Below are 22,491 nucleotides of genomic sequence, written 5' to 3' on the forward strand. Positions count from 1 at the left end.
GAATATAAAAAGCGTAATACTTTTATTTGATTTATAATAAAAATCATAAAAGGGTGGAGCTTACCACCATTTGGTCATCTTTACATCTTTAAAACAACACAAAATCAGCTTATGTGTATAGAATTTACAAGCTTCAGCCTCCAAAAATCTTAGAGCTCTTTAGCTTTCCGAATCCGAATGATGTAGAAATTCTCAGCCATAAGGAGGTTCAATGCTTGCCACTACCACCCACCCCTCACATTGAACAATATTGACCCTCTTATGCACCTCACGCTTGGAATGCTCTGCAACCTGCATCGACCTTGTAAGTTTGACGTTTTCAGTTCACATAGAACAATACTATCCTGAACCTAGATGTCAACACGTGCTAGGCTGCTTGCACGTGCATAAGAACCAATAACAACCCCATTGACAGAAGATGGACAAAGAGACAGCTAATATGGTTACTGTGAAGCTTAGATCTACTTCTCAATGCTGTGTAACTCTTTTCAATGGCAGTGATATACATGTGCTATGCTCTGTGTTTATTAAGACGAGGAGCTACTATGTGCCCCAGGCATGCCGACGTGTCTCTGTTGACCGCCCTTGGCATCTGAAGTTGCTGAATGAACGCGGCCGGCCCATAAGCTTTGTAGGCGACTTGCTGTTTTTTTGTGTACGGACTGCTTTTGTCACATTTTGCATATATACGCGGCTGGCCCAGTCGAGGTTGTAGCGACATGCTGTGTACAACGACTGTTTGAGGATAATAATAAATTAAAAAAGATTAAAAAATAATAATCCACCCAATTTATAGAAGTGGGGATTCAACCAATGAGAAAAATTATCGTTTAAGCGCTCTGATTAACATCGAAGCCAAATATTTTGCAACCTTGCTGATAATAGCAGTGGGCTAATAACAACAGACTCATCCCTTTGAACCAAACAGGATTCCACCAAAATCAGGGCTGGCTTTCAAACTTGATGGTAATGTCCATAATAATGGATCATGCGCCACAAACACACACAGTCATTTCCGCATGCTTCACTGATTTTAAGGCAGCCTTTAAGTCTCCAGAAACAGACTGTGGGAGAAGTTAAAAGCCTGGGGCAAGCCGATGGAGCTCTTAAGACTAATACAGCTACTTTATATAGAAATCTGGCTGTAGATGAAATTGAGAGATGGTGGTTCACAGTCATGAACAGCGATGCATCTTGGCCCCTTTGCTCTTCAACCTGCAAATCTCAGACCTCACAGGAGAGCTAAACCAAGTCAACTCACACACCCCGATCCTTGGGACCAAGCCATTTTCTAACCAGCTTTACACAAATGACCTCGTTCTGGTGAGCGGTACTCAAGTGATACTACACAGTCTGCTTAACACCCTCTCCGATTACACAAGAGCGTATTAAACTGGAGATAAATCTCGAAAAGACTAAAATCAGCATATTTGGAAGAAGGCAAAACAAACCCAGAGACTTGGCAAATGGACGGAATTAAAATAGAGAAGGTCAGGGAATACAAATATCTCAGGGTTTGGCTGGATGTAAAGGGTATTTTAAGAACACAAAGCATCTATACAAACTAAGGCGCATGCACTTCTGTGTGCTTTATCAACAATAGCGAAAAAAATGTCTGGCCCCAGCATGCACCCAGTTCTACAGGACATTCATGTAAAGGTTTTACTAGCTCTGACTTATGGATGTGAAATTAAGCTGGGTAAAGAGGCTAATATGGAGGGAATTTAGGAAGGCTCAATATATGGAAACACGTCTGGATTATCTTCGATTGTGTGAAGTATGGAACTTTGGAGTAAGCCAGAACTAATTCAAGAAAGTGGCAAACACGAGTGCCTAGGCTCTGAGTACAATTGTCAACAAAAAAACCTGTGCCAGCACTATCATGTATGGATGATTATATCATAATATAATCTTCCGGGGAAACAGCCCCATTTGAGAGCAAATTAGCAAAGATACATAAAAAAATAGATTTTTCGCATTCCGCTTTAGAGTACACTCAATGCTGGACCATATACTGAAATGGCAAACACCACCAACAGAGACAACATGCAGATTTTGTCCTGACGTACTCGAAAACTGTAGAAGGTTGCTTCGTCAGCAAGTTTAAACTCCTAAGCGTGCAGACGTGTAGACAAGCTGTCATAGCAGCCATTAATCCCCGCAATTTTTTTTTGAATATCAGGCTGGTTAAGTGTTGGTTGATCATCTTCCTTCTGATAAAGCCACACAAAAGTGAAGACAAAAGCCTGTATATTTACACATGGGCAATGCTTGTATATTACATGATCAGGGTTTTAAAAAAATGAACTGTGCGATTTATTAATAGTCATCTTATCGTTTAGCGGTTTCTGTTCCTGTAAAATCAGTACACTAGCGCGGTCACTTTTTGATATTTGCAATCTTTTGAAAACCTTTCGTTTTAGCGGGGACAAAAATCTTTTACATTTCTTATGTACAGCTATTCTTTTTATCAATGCAAGCCTGATGGCTTTTATTATACTCTTAATATATATGTATAATTGGAAAGGCTTTTGTAAGAATGTAGGATCCTTCTGCATGGTTACCCCCACTTTTTGCCTGGTGTTCTGCTGGTTTTTGACTAGTCTAACTGGGATCCTGCTAATCAGGACCCCAGTCTATCTGCTTTCTGCCTTGAATTGTTGTGGTTAGTACTTGGGTACATCCCAGATTAGGTACTAGGGTACCCCTAACAGTCCCAAGAATATGGCACTAAGGTACTCAGGGCATAAGTACCCCAGACCCTCCAATGTGCTGAAGCATGTATTATGCCACCCACGAGAGACCATTCAAAATGGTTTCCTATATCAAGGGTCACTGCACTTTAAACCTATAAGTCACCACTATAGCAGGCCTTTGCAATCCTGAAGGCAGGCTGCTTGGTTCTAAGTGAGAGGGTGCCCCTGCAGCCTACAGAGCCCATTCTCCCGGGTTGTCAGTGATGCAGCCATATACTATTTAAAGGAGCACCGCATAATTACGCAATGACCATCTCGAAACTGGCTGTAATGAATCCTATCATGTTTGGTATCAAACATGTTGGAATCATACCCCCACACCGTAAACAGTGTCGGACTACCTCCCAGACAGGATTTAGTGTTTTGGGACCAGGTGGGTGCGTTGGTCTGTCTCTGCATGAGGGGCACACTTGGTGTCCCAGTGCATAGTCCACCTCAAACCAGTTCTCAGAGCCCTTGACTCCTGCTCTGGTGCGAAACTGGACAAAGGACATGGGAGTATCCTCCCCCCTGCCCACACCCTCCCCTGGGAGGGTCCCCTGAATCTTTCCAACCCTTTCCCTAGGGTACTTAAGGGCTTATCTGGGGGTAGGTCCCCATATTCGTTGTGGGATAAGATTCAGATCAGACACCACTTCTTCTACCGTCTGGGCACTCTGGACTTTGTTTGGGCATGACTTTGTCTCCCTTCCAGTCTGCTGCATCATCTGTGCCTGTGCATCATACAGGAACCTTCCAAGGCATGTGAAGCACCAAAGACACTTGAAGGAATTCCCCTTGGAGTGAAGGAGTCACTCCCCTGCATTCGCAGGCATCGCAACTAAGTCGACCGGTCTGCTGATCCTGAGCTCATCCAGACTCCGTAAGGTTTTGAAACACAGGTGGTGGTTTTCCACAGCTCCCGAGGCCTGTATGCCCTCTCACCAAGTTTGAGGACAGTATCCCTCGCGGGGTTTCAATAACCGAACCCCTGTGCACAGTGTCAACTTACAGTTGTAAAGACTTGTTGGCTTCCTTACAAGAAGATCTTCGGGCTCCAAGTAGCCCAACCTCGAGCACCTCCAGTGACTAGAATCTTCAGCCACACCGCATCGTGGCCTGCATCTTTTGGTGAGCTGCTTGAGGCCCTCTTGCGATTCCAGTGCCTCCGGCCTGTGGGTCCACTTGTTTCTTTTGGGCTTCCCTGATTGCTCGGGCCTCGAGTCTCCTGGACCTTGCTGGTCCAGACTTTGCTCCTTCTTCACTTCCTGCGTTGGTTGCATTTGCCAAGGCTTGTTGATGCTCCCGCCTGACACCGACCCCCTCAGCACTCTTCATCCTTCGTGGGACAGCTCATGCATGGCTCCTGGTCCTCCTCAGCATCGCCTGGTCCTCACAGCTACAGAGTCATGGTCATCCACAGGTGGGGTGGCTCTCCAATCTTCTGTCTTCCACTGAGTTTCTTCAGGGTCCACTGGGAAAGGTCCTTAATCTTTAAAAATCCAACCAAGACTTGCACATAGACTTGTACAGAGCACGCAGTTGTGTTCCCACACCGCACAAGCTCTACTTGGGGGTCCCTGTCTACGTACCTTGGGTGGTTGTGAGGGTCCCCAGCATTTCTATGTCCTCTTGAAATTGTCCTGACTCGAGTTGTGGTTCTTATACCACATTATTAGTATATGGTTTGGTCCCCCCCCCCGTGATCCATTCTGTATTTTGTGCCGTTTACTGTGTTTCTTTGCTAAAGTATTGTGTGCATTGTGCTTAACTCTAAGTAGGAGATATTTGAACGTACTAGTGAGTATTATATAATACATATTTTTATAAATACTTGGAGTGATTCTTTTCACTTAATCTATAAGATTGCATTCTGGTAAAACAAGCTGCCTAAAGGCTGCACTCCACAGCTATTACTTAGAGAGCTTTCTAAAGTTGCCTAAGACCTCTCAAATCACCACAAGATTTGTCTGGACTGGTGCAAGGTGCACACTTACTTTAGTGGACGACATCATATACCAGGGCAGCTTCTCACAGCTTTTATTAATCATGAAATACAATTAAAAGCACAACCCTCTGCTATGTTCCGTGGAAGAAACAAGCATTTGCTATGCAATAGGTATCGCATTTACGCGAGTTTGAGCTATTGGCATTGTAAACGGCAATGCCTTTTATTTATGCTTTGGTTTTTAAAACAAAAGGCATTGTCATTTACAATGCTAATAGCTTAAACTCTCGCAAAAGGGAGACCTAATGCATTGCAAATGCTTGTTTAAAGGACGCCCCAGACACTACATCCCAACCTCCCAGCCTTCAGCAATAGCACAAAACTGCAAGCTTATCTTAAAAATACATTTTGCACCTGGTCCCACAATGTTACCTCCGGAGAGCTAAAACGAAAGCTCTATCCCAACACTACCAGCCTGTGAACATACAAAAGTGTGAACCCACCATGTCAGGCATAGTCTCATGTCCTGCAGAACTAGTTTGCGCTATATAAAATTCTAAAACAAAAAAAACCAAAAAAGGCTGACCCTCTTACTATTCAAAGAGAAGTCTGAAGTGATAGCATTAACCGACTGAGCTTTCCCAGCTGAACAAAACATTTTTATCATTTAAGGTATGTGCATTACACATTATTATATACAGTTAGTTGCATGTGACAGGCTAACAATTGTTCTTTTTAGCTACGTGTGTGCCTCTGCTTCTACACGGACTGACCCTCTCCCATTGTTCTCAGGATCAGATGCCACAACTGTTCATGAATGATAAATACACGTGTGCAGCACATCCCAGTAACTCACCAAGGACTGCTGCACGAGGGTGGACGGACATAATGTAGCAAGGGGGGCTGGGGTGGGGGGTTGGTGGGAGAGAGAGTTCATGTCTTGCTGCCAGGCTTGCATTCATATCTGCTGGAAGAACCAATTCCTTGCTACAAAAAAGAAGCGTGGATATCGCTTGTCACAACCTGCCCCTGCAAGGAGTTAAAACGAAAGTGCTCTTCGGCCTACTCCATGGAGGCACTCACAGGCTTGTTAGGGCATGAATTGTGCAACAGACAGTAATTATTCAATCAAAAAAGTCCATTAGATTAAAAAAAAAAAGGGGAAGGCTGTTTAGATTTCTTCTTTTAGCGGCCAGTGTGACAATAAACGCTGTCTGTCGCTATGTATGGTTCAATATGGGCCCTTCTTAAAATTCACTTCTGTTGACGCCACAAGTTGTAATTCAAGGTCCTCTGGTGCATGAAAACACCTCACCCAATCTGAAGAACCTCACACATACTGTTGTGCTTGCACGTGATACTTTCTGCCTGCACAGCCGTGTTTAGTAAATAAACCCGGTCACTGTTTATCAGGTCTATAAAAGTATCACCATGTACAAAGCATTGCGTGGTTAAATTTCGTATCACTGTTTTGTTGTTATCCTATAGCCTTCCCGCCCTTTCCGTCTGAACCGGAAAGCCAATCTGCATTATCCCTCTGATGTGTTTGTGTAATCCCACCCCTCCTTCCCTGCTGTGCCCATCTCTCTGGCGCTGTCCCACTGGCCTCCCCACCAGACCCCCAATTCGTTGCCCTTGCCACGTGCCTCCCCTGTCTCTGTCAGGCAGCTCTTCGTCATCATGACGTCACACACAGCGCAGTGTACTTCAGCAGTAAAGGCTTAAGTCCTTCCTATGTTGTTCAAACAGTTCACGTGGTTAGCATGACTAATTTACTGCAATATTTTCTCAGATCCGTAATGCATTTTAAACGAGTCTGTGAGATCCCCGAGTTCTGTCAAAGTTATCATTCACCGCAGAGGTTTTTTTTAAGCTTCAAACACCGGGCTTCCAAACGTACGAATGCTGGCTGCTGGGGTAATGTCTTCACCCGAAATAGCCATTAGTGTCTGTTGTCAGGGTGGTGGGGTTTTACACTAAGTGTCTGCCTTTGTTAAAATAAAGTAAATAAAAGCAAAGAGATAAACCGAGAACATTTAAACAACCGGGTGAGAGCACCTCAAAGCAAGGAAGCAGACTTTCAGGCGCAGTCTAGCGTTCGAGATCTCTGTGCGGATGGAAAAATAATTTTAAAAACATGGCTGCTGGGTGCTTTGCCTAGTACAGACATGATGACATCAGCCTGTTTCAGTCTACCGCGACCACATTTTGTTAAAATGCTAGAACACAATGTTGCAAGTAACAAAATGCAGCCCATGTGAAATCCCGGAAGACGAGAGGCCAGGGAGGGGTCGGGATAAACAGAGCGGGCATGAAAGCACAGCGGGAGAGAAGCCAGGGAGGGGGTGGAACAAACTGATTGGGAAGTGTATAGGCGAGCGCAGACAGTGCAACACGAGCAGTCTGCAACACAGTGATAAAAAAAGTGCCACGAGTAAAGATTAAAGCCGACGTCTCACGCCGCCAGTAAAACATCCAATCCGGTGGGCGTGGCCTAAAGCAGACAGGGTGGCAACCAGGAGGGACTAAAAACACTCCTGTGCAATCACCACAGCATGTTCACCATTATTAGTCACGAAAACCGACGCACGCCAATTACAAATGCAGGTGGAGCGGACACATTACTTCTGGAATCGTATGGATTCCAAGAAGTACATGCATGGAGAGAGAAGCGCATGCGCGCTGATAACGCAAGGCGAGACATAAAAAGCCAGATAAAAGAAGAATTTTATTACTGTTTAAAAAACAGGAATGTTTGATTGTGAATGGGCGAATTGAGAAGCATTGTTCTGCAAAATATACTCAACTGGTGAAGAATGGCTGCTTATTATGGACTAATTGTTTCTTATCCAATTTTTAGTATGGTTTCGAACTTTAATGTAATTGAAACCCTCTTCTCTTATTTAGTTTAAATTTTTCAATTACAGTCATGGAACTATATAGGAGAATCAGTAGGCTTAAGTAAGTCTAATGGTGAGTTGATTGGAAACCTAATAAAATTATTAAACTGAAAGAGGCATTGCTCACAGTTGATAGTGAAGTCCAATTGAGGATTCAGATATCCTCCAAAATCATTAGTTGTATATGAAACGTATGGTTTGTAGGCCAGGAACATGGAGATTAATTCCCCTAACCAAAGAGATCAATAGGTTAATTAGAAGACTATTCCTCTTATTCTCTTTGGAAACGGGAAAGATAAATAGCTTTTTGAAAGGTGAACAGTATTAAAAGAATCGTATAGCTTCTTACCTCTAGGTGTAGTTTTGCAGCTTGAAGAATTTTCTGGATTCAAATGCTGTGCATTATTCTGCCATCCAGTGGATGGGTCTGGATTTTTTTTTACTTTAGCCTACTTTTTTGGGTGGGTTTCGACGTCCCTCCATTTGGTGTCCCCTAGTGACGTCGCTGTGCTTCCTCCGGAAGCTCCACCTGAGGTCACCGTCCTCAGATTCATTTTTTTCTTTTTTCTTTTCACTCCCCTTTTCATTTTCGTAGGCGGAGGTTGGGTTCGCTTGTGAACCCAGAAAATTCTTCAAGCTGCAAAACTACACCGATAGGTAAGAAACTATACGTTTTGCAGAGTGAATCTTTTCTAGATTCACATGCTGTGCATTGATTTGTAGCAGTTACTACAGTGGCAGCTGGGTTGAAGATGGTCGTTGATTTGAGAATGGATGTTGCAAGACCCTTTATCCTACTTAGGCTTCTTGTAGATTTGAATATCCACACAGTAGTGTTGTGTGCATTGAAGACCATGTTGCTGCCATGCAAAAGTCTTGAAGTGGTGTGTTTACTAGAGAGGTGATAGTTGCTCCTTTCTTTCTTGTTGAATGTGCCCCTGGAGCCCATTGTAATGTTTCTCTGCATTTTTGTGTCACAATGATATTGTCTGTGCTAGCCATCTTGCAATTGTGTTCTTGGTCACTGGTTTCCCTTAAAAACTGTTTGCAAATGATACAAATAGTTGTTTTGATTTCCAGTATTCCTTTGTTCTTTCAATATAATAATTTACCACCCTTATATCATGTAGGGTGTGTAACACCCTTTCTTTCTGCATGTGTCTTTGGTTTCTTGAAGACACTTGGTACCTGTATGGTTTGATTTATATGGAACTGTGAGATCACCTTTGGCATAAATTTTGGATCAGTTCTCACGACAATTCTGTCCTTATGTATTTGGAAACAGGGTTCCTGTAACATTAGTGCCTGTAACTTACTCACTCTACATAGGGATGTTATCGCAACCAAAAGGCTGTTTTTAGTGCGAGCATTTGAAGTGTTACCTTGTGTAACGGTTCAAATGGTGCCTTCATCAGTTGAGAGAGCATCACTTTTAAATTCCAAGTGGGTACAGGTACCTTTTTTGGGGGTGCGATTCTTGTTGCTCCCTCTAGGTACCACTTGACAAATGGTGAAGTGAAGAACCTTCTTCCTTTGTGGTCCCTTGCATATGATACTATAGCTGCTAGGTGAACGCTCAGTGATGCATAGGTTAGCTTACAATCCAGTAAATGTGTTAAGTACCTTAGCACCGTTTTATCATTTGTGTTCTTTTTGAGTAGCCCTTCCTTAAGGCACCATAGTTAATATTGTTTTCATTTAGCCATATAGCACTTCCTAGGGGTAGGGCTTCTTGCCTCTTAGGATTGCCAGTGTGTTCCCCAGCGACATTAGGTGTCCAAACTCTAAGTCCCCTGGAGCCATGCTACCAGGCCTAAGGACTCTGGTTCTGGTTAAAGCAACTTTCCTTCTTGCATTGTTAACAAATCTTTTCTTTTTGGCAATTTGTGAATTTTCCACTGCGATATTTCCATCATTACAGAGAACCAGGTTTGTCTTGCCGATTGTGGAGCAATTAGTATCATCTTTATGCTGCAGGTTCTGCATTTGCTGATCCCCTTGTGAAGTAGTGTTATCGGGGGGGAAAGCGTGTGCAAATATCCCTGACCAGTTAATCCATAGTGCATTCCCTATGGACTGTTAGTAGTGTTTCCTGGAGGCAAAGCGTTGGCATTTTGCATTCTGGGGTGTTACAAACAGATCTATCTCTGGGGTTCCCTATATCTGAAAAACCTTCCTGAGTGCTGACTGATTCAGTTTCCATTCACGAGACCAGGAAGCTTCACTCCTCAGTCTGTCCGCTTCAACATTGTCTTTTCAATGTAGGTGCATTGCTAAAACGTTCATTTCCCTTGGAATTGCCCAATTCCACAAAAGCTGAGCGTGGTATCGATTGTGTTGCATCTTGTTTGTTTATGTAGAACATAGTGGTTGTGTTGCCTGTCTGTATCAATATTGTTTTTCCCAAGAGCTCTTTCTTAAAGGCTGTTAAGGCTAGGAACACCGTCTTTAATTCCAGGATGTTGGTGTGCTGTTTTGCATCCTGCTCTTTCCAAACTACTCTTATTTTGAGGTCATTCATGTGTGCTCCCCATCCCATCTAGGAGGCATCTGTTGTTATAGTTACAGTTGGAGTTGGTTGTGTAAATGGTCTTTCTTGTGTTATGTTTGCTCTGTTCCATCATGCTATCTCTTTCCTGTATCCTCTGTGTGACAACCACTAGATCTTCCCAACTCCCTGTTGCTTGTGACCATTGTACTTGTAGCCATTCCTTAAGTGGTCTCGTGTGCAGTCGTATGTTCGATATCAAATGGATGAATTTGATGCGTTTTGCGTGAATGGAGATGTATAGCCATGCCGTCCCCTTCTTGTAGTTGTGGCAACACCTCTTGCTGAGTTGTCCTTTTGAACCTCTGCATTTTTATAAATTTGTTCTCAGAAACCGTAGATCCAAGATAGGGAGTAGTGTCCCGTTTATCTTTGGAACTAGGAAATATGTTGAGTAGTTTCATTTGTTTATTTCCTTGTTTGGAATTAACTCTATTGCTTCCTTTGTCAACAGACTTGTTGTCGGTCCTTCTGGGCGAACTTGTGATGGCAATTCTTTCAGAACTTTAATAGTGTTTTTTCCATTACCACGCACAGGGAGACCCCTGCATGCGCTTTGTTCTCTGGTCGTCAATGAGTTTGTCCCTTCCACTCTTGATGCTTTCCGGTACCTCAATCCAATCTCCTGTTGATTTGCCTGTTATTTATCTGGTTTTACGCTGATTCTTTCCTCCAAAACTTGGAGCTTTATCCGTATCAATCTAGAACCAATGGTGGAAAAAAAAATCTGAAGATGGTGACCAAACGTTGGAGCTTCCGGAGGAAGCACAGCAACGTCACAAGGGAACACCAAATGGAGGTACGTTGACTTCCACCAACAGGAAAAAAAGAGTAGAAGGACAAAGTTCACCAATTCGTACCCAACCACTAGATGGCAGAATAATGTACATCATGTGAATGCAGAAAAGATTCACGCTATAAAACCTTAAAAAGGAAGTCCAGCGATCGTAAATGGACTGCCCTAAGAGATGCTGTTCGTCAAAAAGATGTCTGGAAGTTTTGGGAAATTATCTCAGAGGGCTGTGTAAGTAGAAGACCAAAGGATAAAATATATTGCTAAACTCTATGCCCCTAATCCTGGTGGAGAACTGGTGGGTTGGAACATGGTAGTATCACCTAATATGCAGATAAAATATGCCCTCCTGCAAGGGAGAAAATTGAAAGATTTATTCAGGCAATAAGACTTTCTGGGCCAATTGGCCAGGATAAAATCTCTATCTCAGTAATAAAAAGAGATCCCAAGTTGAGGTCACCTTTCTTAACTCCAGTATTCAGCTATTGCAATCACCATTGTAGCATCCCTTCAACCTGGCCAGTGTTAAGTACCACTCTATATAAAGGGTCCAAGAGACCAACCGAATAACTATAGGCAAATAGCTCTTCTAGACTCGGTTGGTAAGATTTTCGCACAAAATATCTTGCAACATTTCCACACTTGATTGGAAGAGGAGAATTTAATTCCAACTGAGCAAACTGGATTCAGGAAAACTTTTTGTAACCTTGACAAAACTGCTGTGCTCCAACTGATCATGGAAAAATGTGTTATAATTTGAAGGTAACTGATCTATGCAGCATTTATAGACTTTTCCACAGCATTTTACTGGGTGGATTAGCAAACACAAAACTTCTCAGGTTAGCGATCCAAGGTAATTTATTATGACTGATAACTGCTCTAAATCAGTCAACATTGTGTCAAGTCCTTTCCGGTAGGGAACAGGGATTATTTTTTTAAACTGAGACAAGTAATGGGCTAAAGCAGGGATGTCTTTTGGCCCAATACTTTTTTTCTCTATAAATATCGGATTTGTCTAAAGTTCTTATTGGTAGTAAGGGAGATCCGCTGAGAATAGGAGGCTGTGCTTATTATATATTATATGCAATGACATTGTCATTTTTTATTTAACAACAAAGGGCCTTAATAAATTGTTCATCACTGTTTCACTAGTTTACGGTTGCTCATTTCTGAAAACGTATTGTTTCCAAAAGTAAAATTGTAATTTTTAAGAAAATCAGATTGGGAAACAGTATAAGCATTATTAAGACATTGGTAAAGAAAAGAAAAATTACAAGTAGTTAAATCCTATGTTTATCTTAGATTTTTTTGTTCTGGTAACCTGCTTGAAAATAAACATATTGCTCACAACTAGTAAGGCCACATCACAAGTCAATGGGTTAAGAGATTGTTATATTGCTGTCAGCTACAGACACTTTCTAAATTTGTTATCTGTATATCAACAGAAAGTCCCTACAACTATGCTGGACACAGTAGAAATTATAGATGTCTTGAAACTGGACTTTAGAAATAAATTGGAGGGTCAGGTTTTATGCAAAAAATCTGTCATTTTAATATTCTTGTATCACTACAAGTAATACGGTTAGTATATGGGATATTTAGTACTTTTGTGCACGGTCTGGCGGCATTAGTACTCTGGGGGTATCAGATGTTAACAAGAGAAGATAATTCATTAAGTTGCTTCATGTGTACTGACATTTTTGATGGACAAGCTGCGAGGTGAGGCGGGACTGCGAGGACCAGCGTGCTGAGCGGCGCTCATCGGCCGCAGCTGGTCCTCTTCCCGCCCCTCCACCTGACAAAACCCTTCTGCAGTGGAAGTTGCCTGGGTTCTCTCCCGAGTTGCTGGGAGCACAGCAGTGGTTTTCCTCTCTCTTGCCGGTTCGACGCCCTTCACCACGCCTCGCGGCCCCCGCTCCGCGGGTGCCGCTCGCAGGCGCTAGACACTGGTCCCTGAAAGTGCATTGGAGCACCAACGCGGACTTTGACACCGGATCCTTGCTGCGAGGTGAGGCGGGACTGCGAGGACCAGCGTGCTGAGCGGCGCTCATCGGCCGCAGCTGGTCCTCTTCCCGCCCCTCCACCTGACAAAACCCTTCTGCAGTGGAAGTTGCCTGGGTTCTCTCCCGAGTTGCTGGGAGCACAGCAGTGGTTTTCCTCTCTCTTGCCGGTTCGACGCCCTTCACCACGCCTCGCGGCCCCCGCTCCGCGGGTGCCGCTCGCAGGCGCTAGACACTGGTCCCTGAAAGTGCATTGGAGCACCAACGCGGACTTTGACACCGGATCCTTGCTGCGAGGTGAGGCGGGACTGCGAGGACCAGCGTGCTGAGCGGCGCTCATCGGCCGCAGCTGGTCCTCTTCCCGCCCCTCCACCTGACAAAACCCTTCTGCAGTGGAAGTTGCCTGGGTTCTCTCCCGAGTTGCTGGGAGCACAGCAGTGGTTTTCCTCTCTCTTGCCGGTTCGACGCCCTTCACCACGCCTCGCGGCCCCCGCTCCGCGGGTGCCGCTCGCAGGCGCTAGACACTGGTCCCTGAAAGTGCATTGGAGCACCAACGCGGACTTTGACACCGGATCCTTGCTGCGAGGTGAGGCGGGACTGCGAGGACCAGCGTGCTGAGCGGCGCTCATCGGCCGCAGCTGGTCCTCTTCCCGCCCCCTCCACCAGCCCAGCCCCTAGATAAACTGAGCCAGGAACGCGCACGCGGGACGCGCGCGGGGCAAAGGCCGGGGCAAAGACCGGGCAAAGAGCGGGCCGTTTTAGGCCGTTAGAGGCAGTTAGAGACTGGACTGGGCCACCCCATTTTATTCTCCATCTTTGCTCTCTTAGCACAATAGTTCTGCATCTACCATGGCAGCCCGTGAGTTCAGAGACAGAGCGGCCAAATCCAAACTAAAAAATGGTACCTTGGATGATTTTATCACCAGGACACACACCGCCATCGACAATGAAATTACCAAGATGCAACATAGGGTTTCACTCGAACTCGAAGCTGCTCGAAGACTGTCAGTTGAGTTAACTGCCGCCAAAAAATCCTCCCTAGGTCCAATTGCTTGGGCGAAAACACCAGAGCGCCCGCACGGCTCTACTCCCAACCTGATTGTCACAAATGCTGTGATCCACGTAACACAAGCAGATAGTAACTCTACATCGCTGGCGGCGTCCTCACAAATTATCATTCCCTCTCCAAAATCAACTGTAGAAAATAAGAAGGGAACTGAGGAGGGTTTACCTCCCAAAGCTGAAACCATCCTCGCTTTACATGAAAAAGGTGGTAGTCCACCCAAATTGCTAAAGCAGCCACCTAACAAAAGGAAACGTAACCCCACCTCGGCATACTCAAGGAAAAAGGCCAAAGTGGCTAAGGCGCAGTTACCAACAAAGGCACCTCCCCTTGCTACGTCGCCAGTAATTAAATCTTCCTCCCCAGAGACCTGCCCAGAAAATATTTCCTCGCACACAGTAGTCATCCTAGAAAATAATGACCTAAACGTAGAAAGTGACACCGCAGGACCCCCGCTCTGTACCATCAAAGGGAAGGATGTTGAATTTCTTACTGTAGTCTGGGAAACACTTAAAAAACTACTTTCCCCACTAGAAAAGAGATTCACACATATAGAAACACAACTACTGGAAATAGAAAAAAGCATACTAAATTTGGCTACTGTCACTATGCAGACCCCTAAACCAACATGCTCAAATGTACCCCCGCAGTCAGCAGCACCTCTTGGTCCTACCACTCAAGTTGCTGTGAACCTGCGGGCCCCTCCCAAGGCCAAGTCCCTAGGATCCATTAATGCACCCTCGCCTTCCTATTCTGCTGCTACCTCTTCTTCGGCTTGTCCCACTGTCAAACCCAAGGTCAAACCAACTCCTAAACCACGCACTAAGGTAGTAACCCATAATCCTCCTAGTAGGGCAATGTTAAACACCATGCAACTGGGGGCCGTATCTCTCCCGCCACCCCCCCCAGTTACATCTGGCCAAAGAGTACCTGCCCCGACTGACCACCTTAATCCAACGCAAAATGGCCAGATTACAAACCCTATAATATCACAGAGAGCAAGCACTAGCTTTATACGGTCCAGGGGATTTGTAGATCTCCCTCCTGAGGTCAGCCCCTATGTTGTTGTGCTGACCGGGGTAACCGAATTGACGTATAACCAGCAGGAAAACTTTGCTTCTTTAAAGAACAAGGTGATCCACTGGTTGGATGTCAACAAACCAATACCCAGGCACCTAAGGAGTAAAATCCTCATGGTACGGAGGGTACCCTGGGTAGGGACCACACAAAAGTCCACCTGCGGCGATTGTGTGATTGTTTCTTTTGAGGATCCTAACACTGCTACTGCCATTTATTCATGGACTAATCATAGCTCTACTGCATCTATAATAGCAAGACCACTCACTTTTTTCTATCCACCAAGACCCCCTCAAACACAAGGGGGGAACTGGAGTAGGATTCCGGCGAGGAACCACACATGGGGAGTACAAAGCAGCTGCTGGGCAGACACATTTGGTGGATGGAATGGGGTTCAGTTGTCCAATAGATATGGGTGTCTTGAAGAAGTGGATTGACTTCCACATTCGACACCCACCCCACCCCCTTCGCCCACTCGAAACACTGTCAACTCACACCCTACAGGCGGCATATTAACTAACAATGGTTCAAACACACACTCGGGGGCCCAATCTCAAGCACCCAAGTCAGCCTACATAATGGCTGACGATCCCAGAGCAGGGGTAGGTAGGCTAGTCACATGCTCTCCCAAGGGTGCAATCATTGATCCTCACTCTAGGTTGGAACACAATTCCTCCATCTCATATAGTCCTAAATTAAATAGTGTTACACTGGACGACCCCCCACCCAACCAGTGTGGAAAATATGTAGCCCAAGAGTGCCCCACGCTACCAGATACTAGTAATACACCAAAGGCCCCGGGTATAATTTCTGTTCTATCCTGGAATGTGGCTGGGCTAGCCAATAAAATAGATACCCCCGACTGGATCGATCTAGTAGAGGGCTATGATATATGTCTCTTACAAGAGACATGGGCTAGAGAACAATTTAGCTGCCAGGGATTCGCTACCTTTAATATTGAAGCGAAGTGGGGAGGAAAGGGCCGACCCTCAGGAGGACTTTCGATATGGGTTGGGTCGCATCTGGGCTGCAGGGTCAAACACCTGGAAACCAACTCCAGTGATTTCCAGTGTGTCTCCCTTGACTGGCCTTGTGGAGGGAAGCTCATACTGATTAACATATACTCAAGGCCAGTGGGGGTTGCAGCAACTTCGGGTCCAGTGGAAGATCTAGCACAGTTTCTCGACATACACAATTTTTTCTCCCCTCTAATCATATGTGGAGATTTTAACCAGCAATATGAACCACTCCCTGACTACCTGGAGGGTATACTTAGTGAGGAGGATGACCTTTGGGACATTCCTGCTCTCACAGAAACAGTGACCAGGGCATGGTCCCCTCTTGCTACTCAGATAACGTCCCTTACTCTCTGCCACTCGCTGAGGGCATGTAATGGTCGGACCAAGGGTGACATCCCGCCAAAAAACACCTTTAACAGACCGGGACACGAGTCACGGATTGACTATATAATGGTTCCAACCAGGGATTGGAGGAGGGTGAAAGACTTCAAAGTTATCCCCAGATTCGATAGCGATCACAACCTGCTCTCACTAAACTTTGAGATCTTCGGTCGGCAAATAGATGAGGTAGATATTAATGCACCATCACAGCCCGACCTTGTGTTATCCAGCAACAGGCGTAGAATTAAATGGGCCAAATTGCTGGAAAACCACAACAACATTGAGAGAATTTATGCACTGGTTGTCCCTACCCTGGAAAAAGTAGAGCGCTGTACGAACCTCTCAGCCAGTGACTCCGAGACCATTATTACAGCCAGTTCGTGCACCCAGGCACACTTGTCGGTCCTCGGTAACATCCACTATGAGTTATGCACCAACCTTGCAGAGGTGCTGAACCCAGTCGCCAGGCCATACAAACCCAAGCAGAGAAGAGCGACCTGGTTCAATGCCTCTTGCCGGGAAACAAAAACCCTTCTGCTGGAATCACTCAAAGCACGAGACCCATCAAACATTATTAGGGAGAGACGAGCAGCCTATAAAGCCGCTCTTCACACTGCAAAAATAGATTGGGATGAGGAGAACTGGTCACAAATAACAGCTGCCCTTGCGTGCCGAGACTCACGGACCTTCTGGCAGATTGTTAGGCACGGCTCGGCCGAACCACTTGCAGCAGTCGAGGCCAACATAGCACCAGCTGTCTGGGAGGAACACTTTAAAAATCTGTATCAACCTCACAGCAGTGATAGTGGGAATTATGAACCTGTAGGAGTGCTCCCCAACCTCAAAAATAGTCCGACTGCCATCGATGGCTTCAGCGTAGAGGAAATCACCCTGGCAATCTCCTCCCTGTCTGCAGGCAAGGCGCCGGGCCTAGATAGGATCCCAGGCGACCTTTACAAGCATGAACCTAAAGTTTGGGCTCCCTACTTTGAGGTGCTATTCAATTCCATCTTGAAAGGCCTCCCAATTCCCTCCACCTGGCCAGGGGCTGAAATAGTGCCAATTTTTTAAAAAAAGGGGTCCCCCCTCCTTCCGGTAAACTATAGGCCAATAAGCCTAATTGATGTAGCCCAGAAACTCTTCTCCAAGCTCTTGTTAGATCGCCTACACGAGTGGATCAGGGACTATAACATCCTTAGCCCCCTGCAAGCAGGCTTCAGGGAGAAGGTCTCCACTGTGGACCAGGTATTTCGCCTTGTCCTCATATACTGGAAAACGGTGCAGTTGGAGGGTGGCAGCCTCTACACTGTATTTGTGGACCTGAGGGCAGCGTTCGACCTGGTCCCGAGGAACAAGCTTTGGGAGGTCCTTGACAAACTGGGGGTCCCCGAAGGTCTTCTGAACATGATAATCCGCCTCCACTCTAATAACTTTGCCCAGGTTAGATGCGGCAGGAGGGGGGAACTATCTGATAGGTTCCCCGTTGGCAGGGGGGTAAGGCAGGGTTGTGTGCTTGCACCAACCCTGTTCTGCCTCTATGTCAACGGGGTAATCGCCCACTTAGCGGGTGTACCTAACTCCGACGCCCCAAAACTGGCCGCTGAGAGGGTCCCAGCCATTATGTTTGCCGACGACACTCTGTTATTATCCAAGTCGGCAACAGGCATCCAGCGCATCCTTGATGGCTTTGTGGACTTCTGTGAGGCCCATGGATTAGAAATTAACGCCACCAAGACGAAATTCATGGTCCTCAACCCCCCAAAGAAATTCCACTTTAGCCCAAGCATTGCTCAGACCAAGCTGGAGAGAGTAAAAACCTTTGAATATCTGGGAATTGTGTTAAATGATAAATTCACCTGGAGCTCACACCTAGAGAAAGCTGCTCTCAAACTGACCCAGCATTCGGGAGGCATAATGAAGCTCTTGGCATGTAACAAATCTCCGATTAGGCCCATTGGCCCTCCTCTACAGATTTATAAATCCCAGGCCAAGGGGGCTGTTATCTATGGATCTGAACTTTGGGGCCTGGAAAAAACAACAGTGCTGCTGAAGGTGGAAAACAAATTCATCCGCAACCTTGCTGGGCTACCACCGAGCACCCCCCTTGTCCCCCTCAGGATGGACTTAGGCCTGTGCCCACTCGATGAGGAATTGGCTCTACGGCCGCTGGCCTTCTGGCGGAGATTATGGTCAACCCCTGAACTGGCCAGTTACAGGGAAGGTCTACGGGAGGTTCTTGCCATTCCAGGTGCTGGAAAAATAAAGTGGCTCAACTCTATCAAATCTGAATTGGAGGCCCTCGGCCTCTCAACAATGTGGTCTGACCCCTTGAACATGTGCCATATCCTCTCTAAAAGGACTTAGCCAGGAGATATCGTGAAAGTAAACTTTCCCTGATACTTAGCCACCATCATCTTGGGACCTTAACAGCTTCTTTTTTGTCCCACAAGGCGAACTATAACATGGAACAAACTCTGGACAAAATTTACCCCACCTTATTGAGAAAGTTATACCTACAGTGGAGACATGGATCTCTCCCCATCAGAACTTTCACATCCAAATGGTGTCATGATCCAAGTAGTGCCTGTCCAGCTTGCAGATTAACGGAGGAAAGTGAGATCCACATTCTTTTTTTCTGCCCAGCTTATCGGGAGATCCGAAGGTACTGGATTGTGCCCCTATGCATGAATCTTGGATTTAAGAGGTGTCTGGCCGCCTTTAGAGTTTTAAAAACTGATCTCTCAGACCACATCGTGTTCGCTATGGCTAAGTACCTTGGCGCTCTCTGGTCTATCAGAAGGAAGTGTCTTAAATTACAGACCTGAGCGCAGACCGGTTCTTTGTATACAATGACTTTTTTCCAGTCATGTTTCTATGAATTTTATAAATGCTGTACAAAATTTTTAAATGAATTGTTTTTATAAATTGTCTTTTATGGTAAATTTTTACCGAAATAAAGGTTTTTGAAATATGAATTTTATTTATGCTTTACGTTAGTTTAATTTGAGGCAAGAAACTCTTGCCTCATTGTCAACTATCCAGCTAAAAGGTTTTTTAGAGCAAGAGTTTTGCTGTTAAGTTTTGTTATGGATTCTGAATGTTCTATTAAAAAGGCTACATTTTGTGTGATAACCTCTTCGTGTAAAGTTAGAAACCCTCAAAAATATTGGTCCTGGTACACTGATCATGGTGTTTGGCACTTCTCATTGTTATTACGAAATGTAAAACTGCAGTGGGGTCAAAGTTAAATGCAACGCAGAGTGTTTGACCTTTGTCGCAATGGTATTCAGAACATGGACCATTTTTTTGGTCTTCACAGACTTGCACTTTGAGCGACGTACAGACCATAGTGGAAGTCATCACGCGATAACCTCCACAGTAAATGGAATATTTTCTTATAGAATGTATGGATTATTTAAATGTTTTTAAAATTTATATTAGAATGCAGCTTCGTTTTTATTCTATGAAAATATTCACTCAGGGTGTTGATGTAGGGAATCTGGGACTTTTTTGATGTTATTATGGTTATTTAGTCTCTGTATTGTAAAGTACAGTTATTAACTGTTTAGTGATATATGTAATGGATACAGTAAGTGATTTGAGTTATAACCAAACATAGGTCATTAGTTCCTGTACACTTTCTTTGCACAGCTTTGCAAAACACTTTTCTGAGGCAGTAGTTTTAAGTTTTGAAGTATATATTGTAGACTATTAACCTGTGATGATATTTTTTTTAGGAAATTAAATGTATTACGTTTTAGAATTGATTTTGAAATGTACACTGTTTCATGTAAACTTGTTATCATCCTCTGCACCTCTTCAGCGATCCAAATCTTGAATAAAGATGGCAAAGAAGATGTATTAAGACACTGTTTTCCTCTTTTCTTGCTATGGTGCTATTTAGGCTGCCTTGTGTCATGCATTCACTGTTGAAACATAGTGCAAGGGTGTGTGCATAATGTCAAGCATAGGTTTTTTTTTACTGGAAGGAGATCCTTCCAGGACAAAAAAGATGCTTTAAAACTTATCCCATTTTATAGGTGTGCTGTGCAGTGCATCAGACACACAAAGTTGGAAAAATGTTACTAATTTCTAAATTTGCTCTGCCTAGAGGAGGTGTATTCCTTTTACTTAAATCCCTGTCCATCAATATCAGTAGATAGAGATTTGCAACAAAACCTAGTCCACCTGCTTGATGCAACGTACTGAAAGTAGTACACAACTGCCACTTTGAGTTACTTTAGGCTGCTTTCCACCACAAAACATGATTTGCATTGGAAAGTAAATCCCACCACAGCACTTTGTGCACTTTTGTGAAGCAAACCCATTGGAAGTGTTAGTAAGACAGGCCCTAAACCTCATTGTGCATTTTGCAGCAGCCTATCTTATACTCTCTGTAATACAATTTTGAAATAATGATTTGCACATTCATACAGCTTTCACTTGCAGCATGGGGGACCTCGTAGCACTATACAAACACATCACTGATTCACAACTGCACCAACCAGAATTCAGTTCTGTGAATAGTTATAAACACAGGCATCTGCTGTAATCGCACTAACCAACTGAGCATTCATAATATGAAAAAAAATGAATTTCCAACCTGCATTTCCTACCAATTACTTTAACACAATTCTACACTTTTAATGCACTTTAAGCTCAGGATGAACATCAAATACTTAGTTGCAGGCTGTCACTGAGACGCCATCTTCAGCGCAGTTCAGCACACATCAGCTAAAGAATTGTGGGTGTACTGTAAGCTGCAGCAGCCCGGGCAGAGACATACAATGGGGTTGTGAGGGGAAGATTGCCAGGGCCTGAAGCTCTTTCTAGCCCAATGGGTGCTGCACGCCTGCAAGTGGACTGCAGTATTTATCACTGTACCATCCACTACAGTGACGGTAAGCAGCCCAAACTACAATTCTCAGTGCAGAAACAGCCCCCCAGAGATGATGCAGAAGCGCAACGGGATGACAACCAGCCACCCCATCTCAATCGCAAGATCACTTGTTTAAAATCATTGGGACTGCCTGACACCAAGATGACTGCCACAGTGTTCCCTACCACGTCGTGCTACTCCTCTGAGAAAAAAACGGACTTCGTCCAGACCTCGAACACATCCCACATCCAGCCTGCACTTCAGTATACCAAATCTGTGAACCTGCTTCTGACCATGGAGACCTAGCTTTTTGGCTGATGCCCGGTGGAGCTTTTTGATAGCTATAGAGGAGATGGGCTGTGGGCTACCCCTTCGGCCGTCACCTACCCAGCCGGACATTGGGCAGACCTTACTTTGTCTCTCAGTCGTACTCTCCCTCATACCCCTTTACTCCACCAACTTTTTCCTTTATGCTCTATTCATTCCTCCTCTTTGCTCTCTAATTGTTTTCTCAGTGAGACCTAGACGCTTGTCTAATGCCCAGTGGAGCTCCTTGATAGCTATAGAGGAGACAGGCAGTGGACTTCCCCCTCGGCCGTCAACTACCCAGCCGGACTTTTGGCCGATTCTCCTTCGTCTCTCCATCCATCCTATCTCCATCCTTTCTCTCTCCCACACCTTACCCCTCCTCCTTAACCTTCTTAGCTCCATTTATTACATCTTCCGACGCTCTTGAAATGTTATCTTGTAACTGATGTAACTTGTAATTGATGTAATTTTGTGGAACCTTATGTAAAGCGCTCTGGTATCTCCGGGTCTAGCCAGCGCTATATAAAACTCAAATAGATAAATTAATGAATAAAATGAAATAAAATACAGTGACAATGTAAACATGACTGCAAGACTACCACCAGTGGCCTTGTTCTACAAGGTTTAACTGAGAAATCGAAATAACCCTTTTTGAATATCTATAAGTTTAACTAAAATAATAGTGGTTTATACCAATTCATCCTCATCCTGATATCACAGCAAAACCTTCTACTTCGATCAGGCACATGCCGACCAAATAACCTGGTTTATATCTTTAGGAGAGTATAATCTGCACATGTTGGCACAATCTACTCCAGAACGTCCAGCTGTATCCAATG

The 22,491-nt window shown here is 44.7% G+C and overlaps 1 protein-coding gene across 1 annotated transcript in view; it reads right to left on the reverse strand.

Moving 5' to 3' along the window:
* The window catches only part of LOC147692587 (RNA-binding protein 6-like), a 1,208,024-nt gene that overhangs the window by 584,019 nt on the left and 601,514 nt on the right, over positions 1–22,491 (reverse strand). The gene's annotated exons all lie outside the window — the stretch shown is intronic.

The sequence above is a fragment of the Lissotriton vulgaris genome, chromosome 9 (genome assembly GCF_964263255.1).
Source record: "Lissotriton vulgaris chromosome 9, aLisVul1.2, whole genome shotgun sequence".
Taxonomy (NCBI): Eukaryota; Metazoa; Chordata; class Amphibia; order Caudata; family Salamandridae; genus Lissotriton; species Lissotriton vulgaris.